This window comes from Schistocerca nitens, chromosome 4, assembly GCF_023898315.1.
Source record: "Schistocerca nitens isolate TAMUIC-IGC-003100 chromosome 4, iqSchNite1.1, whole genome shotgun sequence".
Taxonomy (NCBI): domain Eukaryota; kingdom Metazoa; phylum Arthropoda; class Insecta; order Orthoptera; family Acrididae; genus Schistocerca; species Schistocerca nitens.
Window position 1 is genome coordinate 523,810,350 of NC_064617.1, and position 12,240 is coordinate 523,822,589.

General features: G+C 45.0%; 1 protein-coding gene and 1 pseudogene across 1 annotated transcript in view; both read right to left on the minus strand.

The window, feature by feature from the left end:
* LOC126252028 (uncharacterized) overlaps positions 1-12,240 on the minus strand; it is a 130,721-nt gene that overhangs the window by 65,688 nt on the left and 52,793 nt on the right. The gene's annotated exons all lie outside the window — the stretch shown is intronic.
* LOC126253989 (5S ribosomal RNA) lies at positions 1,646-1,763 on the minus strand (annotated as a pseudogene).

Here is a 12,240-nt window from a genome sequence, read left to right on the forward strand (position 1 = left end):
CATCAGTCCCCTAGAACTTAGAACTACTTAAACCTAACTAACCTAAGGAGATCACACACATCCATGCCCGAGGCAGGATTCGAACCTGCGACCGTAGCGGTCCTGCGGTTCCAGACTGAAGCGCCTAGAACCGCTCGGCCACACCGGCCGGCAATGCTAGTGTCATTCCACTGCTAGGCATAACATTGTGCACTGTATGAAAGGAGGATATACTGAAAGTCATTGTGTCCGGGAATGACATGTGGCTATTTTCCTGTTGTCTTTCACGGTATCGTGACGCCGAATGGAGGGAACACTAGCGACCGAGCGAAGAGGTGCGAAGAGCGACCCTGGTATCGCGGTCGGTGGATCAGCGGTTCAAACACCTGTTGAGATATTCAGGTTTGGATTTTATGATGGCTTCAGTAAATCACTCAAGGCAAATACTGAATGGCTCTATTAAAAAGAAGCAACCGATTTCCTTCACCAGTCAGGCTTGTGCTCTTCTTCATTGACGGGACATTAAACCTTCATCATCCTTCCTTCCTATGTGCGACGTAAATGTCGGGTCAGTGATTCCGCTGCCTTTATTTGAAAACAAACTCTAGTTACTAGTTTTGTACAAGTCAAGAGTTCCACAGAACACAAAGTTATTTGGCTAGTTGCAGCTGCTGAAAGGATGAACACCTAGCATTATTGCAAGTCCTTGTAATGCTACGAGAAATCCATCCCGTGAGAAACACCAAACGTAGTCCAAATACGGAACGTAGTTCGTCTACAGAATAATAGCCGGCGCGTGCCTGGTAAGCATGCAGGAATGAGTACGAGACTGAGCTGTTGTCGTTGTGCGGGCAGGTTTTCCCGCTCCGGACACCACGCTACACCACGTGACATGACTTGGACAAGGCGCGTCGCCGACTCGTTGCTATGCACCCGCTGCCCGCTGCGAGTATGTAGCGCAAAAAAATGGTTCAAATGGCTCTGAGCACTATGGGACTCAACTGCTGTGGTCATCAGTCCCCTAGAACTTAGAACTACTTAAACCTAACTAACCTAAGGACATCACACACATCCATGCCCGAGGCAGGATTCGAACCTGCGACCGTAGCAGTCGCACGGTTCCGGACTGCGCGCCTAGAACCGCGAGACCACCGCGGCCGGCTTATGTAGCGCAACAGGCTATTATTATACCGAGACTTTTTTTTCTTAAATTCTTAGTACTTTGGAATTAATGATTTGGGATGTCACATGGTGATTTCGAGTTCAGTAGCCAGATCTCAGACATTGCGTTAAAGCCTTTTATGCAGGAGTTTTTCGTCTAATTAACATTGTCTCGTGTTGATAATCTTGTATGCATTAATAAACTGGTCGTGGAATTCATGTTAAAAGTTGGCATTGGAATGGAGTATAATCGATCAGTTAGTGTGTGGTGTGTGTGTGTGTGTGTTTGTTTTTAACTCCACCCGAACAGGCCTTGGAAGGTCCAACGGTACCGACCGGCCGCTGTGTGATTCTCAGCCCACAGGTGTCACTGGATGCGGATATGGAGAGGCATGTGGTCAGCACACCGCTCTCCGGGCCGTATGTCAGTTTACGAGACCGGAGACGCTACTTCTTAGTTAAGCAGTTCCTCAGTTTGCCTCACAAGGGTCGAGTGCATCCCGCTTGCCAACAGCGCTCGGCAGACCGGATGGTCACCCATCCAAGTGCTAGCCCAGCCCGACAGCGCTTAACTTCGGTGATCTGAGGGGAACTGGTGTTACCACTGCGGCAAGGCCGTTGGCTTTGTTTATTTTTCATATGAATGAACTTCATACTTTAAGTAAAGGCAACCCTGAAAGTCTGAACTGGCTGTATTAGTCGACCTCAGTATTATTACACCTGGGAATGAGGGTGTATCGGTCTGATTACTGTGAGTCGTCACGTAATCAGGGTTGATGGTATATGCACAACTGACCTGCTAACGTCGACAGAGATGCGTTTTCCTTAGTCACAGCTGTATTTACGAACTTCCACCATGCTGTGGTTTAGCAGCTTCTGTTAATGAGCACAACGAAAAAGCAGCCAAATTTGCAAATTTTGCTTTTTTTTATTCACTCGATGACTAGTCTGTATGCGCTGTAACTGTTCGTTGCACATTCTTCACATGGCATTCACATCTTCGGATATACCATTTCTGAGTATGTTACGATGATCTGAAAATGGGTCTCGGCCCGAAACTAATCATCGAGTGAATAAAAAAAGTAAAATTTGCAACTGTGGACTGATTTTTCGTTGTACCGCTGTATCTGTTCACTGTAACATCATTGCATGTTTTCGATAACGACCAAGCGCACTAACATCGTGGATGAGTAGTACTCGTGCACCCAGAGGCTAATAAAAGAAAATAAAAAAGAAACCAAAAATTGTAAACTCCAACTCAAACAATTTCATCATCATAGGAGTGTAAGACAGTCATCAAACGATAGTTTGCCAGTGAGGTGTTGCTCTATTGCCCGAGTCTTAGCCACATTAAGTAGCGAAATCTGCACATTATGGAAAACACCTTTACTCTTGAAATCCTTCGTATCATCAGTGCCGACCGTTGTGGCCGAGCGGTTCTAGCCGCTTCAGTCCGGAGCCGCGCTGCTGCTATGGTCGGAAGTTCGAATCCTGCCTCGGACATGGATGTGTGTCATGTCCTTAGGTTAGTAAGGTTTAAGTAGTTCTACGCCTAGGGGACTAATGACCTCAGGTGTTAAATCCCATAGCGCTTAGAGCCATTTGAACCATTTCTGTATCAGCGGTTCTGGAAATAGGAATAGGCAAGTTTCCTGAACGAAGGCAGATTCGCGAGATATCGCAAAACAGTCAGTGCTGAATTTGTGAATTGAAAGTATGGACATTGTGTTTAATTGCTGCGTAGTTCCCGACATTAACTGATGCGAATTACTTGTAGCGTCATTTCGGCTGCCGGTGGCCGGAACTTCCGGCAGATGACGGCGTTGCCGCGTGTTCCTTTTGTAGAAGACGCCCAGCGGAAGTGAAAGCTGAGGCATCTGCTCACGCTGGCCTCTGCTGATTAATCATGCCTGCAGCCACGAGCCATTTCGATGAAGGAAGAGTACAACATTTATTTCTAAATGTTCACGTTGGGTACAATCATTTCCAGATCAGTTGTTCGTAAGGGGTGCAGAGGGAAGGGATGCGATGGGAAGGGGTGGATGGGAAGAAGACGGATGTTTAGCTCCAGCACCAGAAATAGCTCGCTGATGGAGTAAGATGGATTTGATGCATTTATTACTAGCCTGATTAACACTGTTCTACGGCTGTTGGCGTCGAAGTTGTTTCCTATCCGTGGAACATCGCGAAGAGGTTTGTTTGCGTGGCCATCCACCAAAGCACGCACAGAAATACTTGTTTCGTAAATAAAAGAGCCTTTTCTTGCTGCAACTTAATTTATTTTTCCCAGACGTGTTTCGCCTTTTTCTTGCTCTAAGGCATCATCAGTGGAGTGTACAGTGTGTTACAAAAAGGTACGGCCAAACTTTCAGGAAACATTCCTCACACACAAATAAAGAAAAGATGTTATGTGGGCAAACGCTTAATTTCCATGTTAGAGCTCATTTTAGTTTCGTCAGTATGTACTCTATTTCCTCGATTCACCGCCAGTTAGCCCAATTGAAGGAAGGTAATGTTGACTTCGGTGCTTGTGTTGACATGCGACTCATTGCTCTACAGTACTAGCATCAAGCACATCAGTACGTAGCATCAACAGGTTGGTGTTCATCACGAACGTGGTTTTGCAGTCAGTGCAATGTTTACAAATGCGGAGTTGGCAGTTGCCCATTTGATGTATGGCAATAGCCGTGGCGCGGTACGTTTGTATCGAGACAGATTTCCAGAACGAAGGTGTCCCGACAGGAAGACGTTCGAAGCAATTGATCGGCGTCTTAGGGAGCACAGAACATTCCAGCCTATGACTCGCGACTGGGGAAGACCTAGAACGACGAGGACACCTGCAATGGACGAGGCAATTCTTCGTGCAGTTGACGATAACCCTAATGTCAGCGTCAGAAAAGATGCTGCTGTACAAGGTAACGTTGACCACGTCACTGTATGGAGAGTGCTACGGGAGAACCAGTTTTTCCGTACCATGTACAGCGTGTGCAGGCACTATCAGCAGCTGATTGGCCTCCACGGGTACACTTCTGCGAATGGTTCACCCAATAATGTGTCAATCCTCATTTCGGTGCAAATGTTCTCTTTACGGATGAGACTTCGTTCCAACGTGATCAAATTGTAAATTTTCACAATCAACATGTGTGGGCTGACGAGAATCCGTACGTAATTGTGCAATCACGTCATCAACACAGATTTTCTGTGAACGTTTGGGTAGGCATTGTTGGTGATGATTGGGCCCCATGTTCTTCCACCTACGCTCAATGGAGCACGTTATCATGATTTCATACGGGATACTCTACCTGTGCTGCTAGGACATGTGCCCTTAACAAGTACAACACAACATGTGGTTCATGCACGATGGAGCTCCTGCACATTTCAGTCGAAGTGTTCGTACGCTTCTCAACAACAGATTCGGTGACCGATGGTTTGTTAGAGGCGGACCAATTCCATGGCCTCCACGCTCTCCTGACCTCAACCCTCTTGACTTTCATTTATGGGGTCATTTGAAAGCTCTTGTCTACGCAACCCCGGTACCAAATGTAGAGACTCTTCGTGCTCGTATTGTGAACGGCTGTGATACAATACGCCATTCTGCAGGGCTGCATCAGCGCATCAGGGATTCCATGCGACGGAGGGTGGATGCATGTATCCTCACTAATGGAGGACATTTTGAACATTTCCAGTAACAAAGTGTAGTCACGCTGGTACGTTCTGTTGCTGTGTGTTTCCATTCCATGATTAATGTGATTTGAAGAGAAGTAATAAAATGAGCTCTAACATGTAAAGTAAGCGTTTCCGGACACATGTCCACATAACATATTTTCTTTGTTTGTGTGTGAGGAATGTTTCCTGAAAGTTTGGCCGTACCTTTTTGTATTTCCCTGTATAACGATAGAGTTTTGTTATTTTTAGATTATCACACAGCTCACGTAGCGATTTTTATGTAAATAAGTAATTACTTACGGTTTGCTGTGATCTGCGTCTCCTCTCATCTGGTCTGGAGGTCGCATGGTGAACAGCGTGAAAAAATTCGGACTACAAAATTGTGCTTATATGTCGGTAACAAAGTGGTAGTGGTATATCCAGACCAGATGAGAGGAAACGCAGATCACAGCAAACCGTAAATAATTACTTATTTACATAAAAATCGCGACGTGAGCTGTGTGATAATCTAAAAATAACAAAACTCTATCGTTATAGCTACCACTGATGATACCTTAGAGCAAGAAAAAGGCGAGATGTGCCTGGGAAAAATAAATTAAGTTGCAGCAAGAAAAGGCGGTTTTATTTAAAAAACAAGTATAACTACGTCATTTGTTACACTTCCAGCATTTAGTGAAATCCAAGCAAACTTCACAGAAGGGGCTACGTTTGTGTACAAAGTTTCGTCAGAACGTTTTCTGCGACTGATTTACTTCATTTGGATATTGTTTTGTAACTGCTCACAGCACATAAATTTTTCATTGTGTTCGACAGTACCTGGTGACAAGCCTTCCTCACTGACTCACTTGGCCAAACCAGTGAAACGGATGGAGAATGAGAGAGAGCTATTGTACTGCTGTACATAAGACGGGAGTTCCAGTGACGAAATTTAATGAATTGTCGGAGTCTAAACTTTTAATATCTACATTGACGCAGCAATCTTACATATACACTGATTAGCCAAAACATTATGACCATCTGCTTAATAGCTTGTTTGTACGTCTTTGTAACGAAATATATCACTTATTCTGTGTATCACGGATCCGACAGTTTGTTGGTAGGTTTATGGAGGTATGTAGCTTTAGATGACTGCGCACTAGTCGTGTAATTCGTGTAAATAATGAGCCGCTATTGTGCGTATGAGGTGATGGCGCCCGATAGCAACACAGATGGGTTACATAAGATTTACATCAGCGAATTTGATCGCTGGGACATCTACGTGAGTTCTCTATGATGCTGCTCAAATCACTGTAGCATAGTCCGCAGCTCGTGGTCGTGCGGTAGCGTTCTCGCTTCCCACGCCCGAGTTCCCGGGTTCGATTCCCGGCGGGGTCAGGGATTTTCTCTGCCTCGTGATGACTCGGTGTTGTGTGATGTCCTTAGATTAGTTAGGTTTAAGTAGTTCTAAGTTCTAGGGGACTGATGACTATAGATGTTAAGTCCCATAGTGCTGAGAGCCATTTGAACCACTGTAGCATAGCTCTGACTTCGAGACACGGACAATTATACTGCTGAAAGACGATATCGCTGCCGGGGAAGACATTAAGCATGAAGGGATGTAATGGTTCGCAGCTATCAGTGCCTCTTCGATTATTACCAGAGGTCCCATGCAAGCGCAGGAGAGTGTCTTCCACAGAATAATACTGCTCCTACCAGCTTGCGTCCGTGGCGCGCTGCAGTTTTCGATCGGCGTTTGTGGAGGCGACCATCGATCTAGTGTAGGAAAACAGTGATTACCTGAAGAGCCGACACGTTTCCATTGATCGACGGTTTAATCTCGATGGTCCCGTACCCACTGAAAGCGTAATTGACGATGTCGTTGGGTCAACGTGTGAACACGTAGGGGTGGTCTGCTGTCGAGTTCCATGTTCAACAATGTACGATGAGCAGTGTGCTCGGAAACGCTGGAGCGTCCACCAGCACTGTGCTCTTTTGGCCACAGATCACCATCTATCATACTTTACAGAGCAGACAAGCCTCTGAACCCCACGTTCTGTGCAGAGTAATGGACGTCCAATCATTTAACGCCTAGTCGTAGTTTCACTGTCCTTCTACCTCTTTCTGTAAATGCTCACAACAGTAGCAAGTGAACATTGGACCAGCTTCGCCGGTTTTGAGATACTGCTTCACAGGTTCTGCATAATATTAATTTGCCTTTTCTCAAAGTCGCTTATCTCAATGGATTTCCCCATTTGCAGCCCAAATCTTGGCTAGAGTTATACCTCGTCCGTGTCTGCTCCGCTTACATACTCTTGTTACCCCGTCATGGGCCCACAACGCCACCAGGTGGCATCCAACTTCTCGGAGGGCAGTGGCTCTATTGTTTTGGCTGTTCAGTGTATATTATAAATGCGGAAATGTGTGTGTGTGTGTGTGTATGTGTGTGTGTGTGTGTGTGAGAGAGAGAGAGAGAGAGAGAGAGAGAGAGTTAGTATCTTTGTTACTCGTTCATGCTCTAATGGCTTGGTGAAACAGAAGTAATACTAAACGTATTAATCCAGTATTTGAGAACAAGAGCACTTAGTGAGTTGTAAGGAACTTCACACATAATATCAAACAGTCATGAAATTTTATTCTCACTGACAGCCCTCACAAAATGACGAAAGGAGAAAAGGTTACCGCTTACTATATTTTCGCTGTTCAAGCAGTAAAACTGCCGCACCAGGTATGACGTTTTACTTTATTACTTCTCAGCTGCTAATTGTATTCGCGACGCATTTTGTAGACAGTATTTAAATATAGCACTGAACGTACCTGCAAAATTATATCATTGCACGACACATCGTTCAGGAGATGTGACGTCATAAGCACTGAGATATTTGAAAAACTGGTGCATCATACATGACGTTTAAATTTATTACTTCTATACTACTAACTCTGTTCACAACACATTTCGCACACAGTAGTCAGATACGTCGCTGAATGTACCTAGAAAATATATCACTGTACGACACACATTTCAGGAAGTACGACGTAATAAACATTGAGCTGCGTGAAAACCAAACTGCATTACGTTAGAGGTACAGATGAAACATGTGTACAGATACGTGTGAAATATGTTAAATGCATGTGAAATATATTTGAAATGTGCGTCCTCGGACCAAGCCATGAGTAAAAAGCTCATCCTAAATCTCTGGAATGATTTCAATCATATTTGCTGCACATTGTACTTGAATGGATACAGCAGTCAGACACTATATAGCTTTATTAATGCCAAGACGAGTTTCGGACTTTTCCCATCTTCAGCTGGCGTAATATATTTATATCTGTCATTAAAACGTTGTCCTCGGCTGGATTTTTATCGCTGCAGATGCCTTTCGTTCTGTAGCTCCTTTTTCACCTTTGTATACGTAGCCCAAACACTTTGAATTTCATCAGACAATTTCACGGCAGTGTTTACTTCATTTAAAACTTCTGGTCTGTATTTTTGAATTTGGTTTTCCTATTCATTTGCATTAATTTTATCCGCATTTGGAACAAGTTGTCATTCATCACACGAAATAGAATCCTATATCGCTTTATAGTCACTCAAGGATGACACTTTGCCATAAACTACAGCGTTATCAGCAAACTGTCACAGATTGATGCTCATCCTACCCGTCGGGTCGTTTATGTATAGAAAGAATAAGAACAGTTCCATTACACTTCCTAGGCGAGCTCTGTGTTTAGCATGAGCGATGCTTTCTAAATTCACGCTGATTTGTGAAGAGAAGCTTTTCTCTCTCAAGGAAATCTATTATCTTCGCAGTTAGAATATGATCAAGGATCCTAGAGCAAAGTGTATTTGTATGTAATTCTGCGGATGCTTTCTTTTACCCTTCTTATATACGAAAGTCACCTGCGATCTATTTAGTAGTCTGAGACTTGTCCTCTGAGTGAGCGATTCGAGAAACATACCACAAAGTGACCATTACCCAAGAGTACCCTCAGCAGAATGGAACTAGGATTTCACCTGTAATTGGTGATTTGTTTCCAACTACTATTTCTACGTCCTCCACATGGGAGTTTCTGCAGTGATCAAACGATGTTAGGTCTGTACGGCTTTCTGTAATGATTTTTTAAGTGCGAAATTTACAACTTCATGTTTCCATTTCCTGGGTTCTATTGGCAAAACCAGACTCGTTGATGATCGACTGACTGGAAGCCATTGATCCTCTTAGCAGTTTTGCCCGCAGCTCGTGGTCGTGCGGTAGCGTTCTCGCTCCCCACGCTCGGGTTCCCGGGTTCGATTCCCGGCGGGGTCAGGGATTTTCTCTGCCTCGTGATGGCTGGGTGTTGTGTGATGTCCTTAGGTTAGGTTTAAGTAGTTCTAAGTTCTAGGGGACTGATGACCATAGATGTTAAGTCCCATAGTGCTCAGAGCCATTTGAACCATCTTAGCAGTTTTACGCAGGCTTAGAATTTTCTAGGGTTCTCGCCAAGATTTTTTGATAATATATGAGGTTTACGTTAACGTGGAAGCATTTCTTCTAACTTTTTCCAGTGAACATTCCCGCATTCTTTTTCGAATCAAGTGTGGAACAATCATTTCTTTTCAGCATTTTCCAAATTTTATTATTAAAGCACAGCGTGTCTTTTCCACCCTTACTCCAATTACTCGGCATGTACTTCTCCAAATCCAGTTTACCATCGGTATAAATTTCGCTCAGAATTTCTCTACGTCCGTTATACTGGAGCTAAATTCATTGTTTAAGCTGCATGCTTATCGCTCTGTCCAGCATACAAACTCTCCTAACCTTCTTGATGGATTTATTGACTCTAGTAACGATCGTAGCTATGATGACATCGTTATCGCCAGTTCGTGTATCTCTTATTGACAATGTAGATAAAACTGCGTGTGGGTCGTCGAACTTCACTCGGTTTGAATAACTTGAGAACCAAAGAAACTCCGCCGCGCGGGATTAGCCGAGGGGTCTGAGGCGCTGCAGTCATGGACTGTGCGGCTGGTCCTGGCGGAGGTCCCTCGGGCATGGGCGTGTGTGTGTGTGTGTTTGTCCTTAGGATAATTTAGGTTAAGTAGTGTGTAAGCTTAGGGACTGATGACCTTAGCAGTTAAGACCTGTAAGATTTCACACACATTTGAACATTTTTAACAACCAAAGTAACTTTCTATGGTGTGTCACTGCCAAGTAACACTGCTCGATGAAACAGCTTTGGACAGTGCTGGACGCACTCTCATATTGCAAGTGATGGGAAAACGTAACGCAATCTGGGACATTGCCGAACACGATCGTTTTGGTTGTCCAGGTGTTTGTGGAGAGGCGGAATGTTGTATGGGCGTATTCACATGTAAATCTTTGAACACAGTACACTAAGCGGTCAACATATTATGACACTGTCCTGACTTCCTTTTCATGGATGACAGTGCCGACCGCATCGAACTGTGCAGGTGGAACAGCTCTTGGAACGAGAGGATATTCGGCGAGTGAACTGGCCTGCCCGTAACCCCGACTTAAAAATTTCATCGAGCACGAATGGGACGTGTTGGGGAGACGTATTGCAGCAAGTCCACACGCACTAAGAACCAACCAGCAGTTGGCAACTACGCTGGTGGAGCTACAAAGCGCCCTACCACAAGAACTTCCGAACCTTGTGGCCAGCATAGGAGCATGCACTGCTGGTCGTGGTGATCATGAGAGGTGGCATGAGCCCCCTGTCATATTTCTATCTTACGATTCTCCTCTCTAATTACATGCGGTGGAAAGTTGCTATTCCTCCACACGCGGACTTCCCACGCAGCGTCTCTCGTCACCCGGGTGGTCCGGTGACAGGCGGGCTCTGTTGAACTGGTGAGGGTTAAGCCGACGGGTGCGAGGAAGTCGAGTGAATGCTTTGCAGACGCCGACATTGTCAAAAGACACGCCCGGAGGGGTTTGAAGTAGCGGCTGGGCTAGAGGTTCCGTTACTTCGCAGAATCTTAGCGAAAACACTTTCTGGCGGGCTACCAGCGAGGTGTGGGAATGACTTGTGTACCCAGGCAGTTGTGGCGGGAAAATTCCCGCGCTTTCTGCAAAATAGTAACTGTGATTGGCTTGCTCAGGGCATAGCTCCGTGACGTAGCAAAATCAGCACAGAAATTGGCGCCAAGAATCTCCATTGGTGGAATGGTAGTGCTCCGGCAATGGAGTGGAATTTCTGCCGGTTTTCGAGTTGCTGATTGGAACGTTTAACCACGGCCACTGTCGTGGGGGCGGGAATGTTGTGTGTTCGGCCTGTACGGGTGCTCTAAGTAGTCGTCTCTCCCCTTTCGGTCGAGGACGTCGAAGCAACCAGCCTTCGCCTCCGGTACGCCAGATCGTGTTTCGGGCAGTTAAGAAGACAGTTTGGTAATGTATGTCCGCAGCACCGGCAGATAGGGATTTTCCTAGGTGATAATCAGAGCTCAGCAGAGCGCGCCTGTTCGTCTTTTTCTAACTTTGTTCTGTCTTGAGTAGCAGCAATTACTGTTGGGTTAGCTGTGTGTCTCTCTTGAGATTTGAGTGGCAAGGAATTGGCTCCACATACCACTTCGTCTTAAACCTCACGATCTAGTTTAGGGACAAGTTCACCTTTACAGTGTTTGTATGTGTATCCAATTTGAGCCAATTTGATGTATTGGAAATGTTTCATGTGTTTTGGTTTAGTATTGTGTGTTTAGTCTTAATAAATCATATTGTTATTTTGGACAGAACTTTCATTCTGTTAATCCGTAGTGCAACCCATCATTTCTCACTACGTTAATGAAACCTTCCATTATTTAACTTATTTATCAAATTAAATTATTTCAGGTGCCAAACTCTTTTCTACTCCACTAGCAGGGTTGAGTACAGTCAGTTCACGTATATTTTTTAATCCATGTGCAACAGCAAAAGTCGGAGTTAGAAAAGGGGGGGGGATTAGAGCATCATTTACATATGTAGATTCTAGAATTTAGTGTTAAAATACACTGCTAGCCCCGGCACCTCGCAATCACACACCCTATTGAGGACCATGTTCCGTCTTTTGAAATGTCCAGGGCACTATTAAAAATCGCAGCGACTTCACTGAGTTATTGTCTTTGAATAAAAGTTTCACTTCTATTCGTTTCATGAGGTATTCTATTCTGTAGCAATTTTTTCTGTCTATGATCCAAGTTTTATCGAGCTATATTTACTTGCCAGTGACCCGCCAGGTTAGCCGAGAGCGCTAATGCTCTGCTTCCTGGACTCGGGTAGGCGCGCCGGCACCGGATCGAATCCGCCCGGCGGTTTAACGACTTGGGCCAGTGTGCTGGCCAGCCTGTATGTGGTTTATAGGTGGTTTTCCACATCCCACTAGGTGAATACCGGGCTGGTCCCCACATCCCTCCTTAGTTACACGACTCACAATCTGAAACACATCCGCACTATTACATGGTTTACACAAGACACAGATATC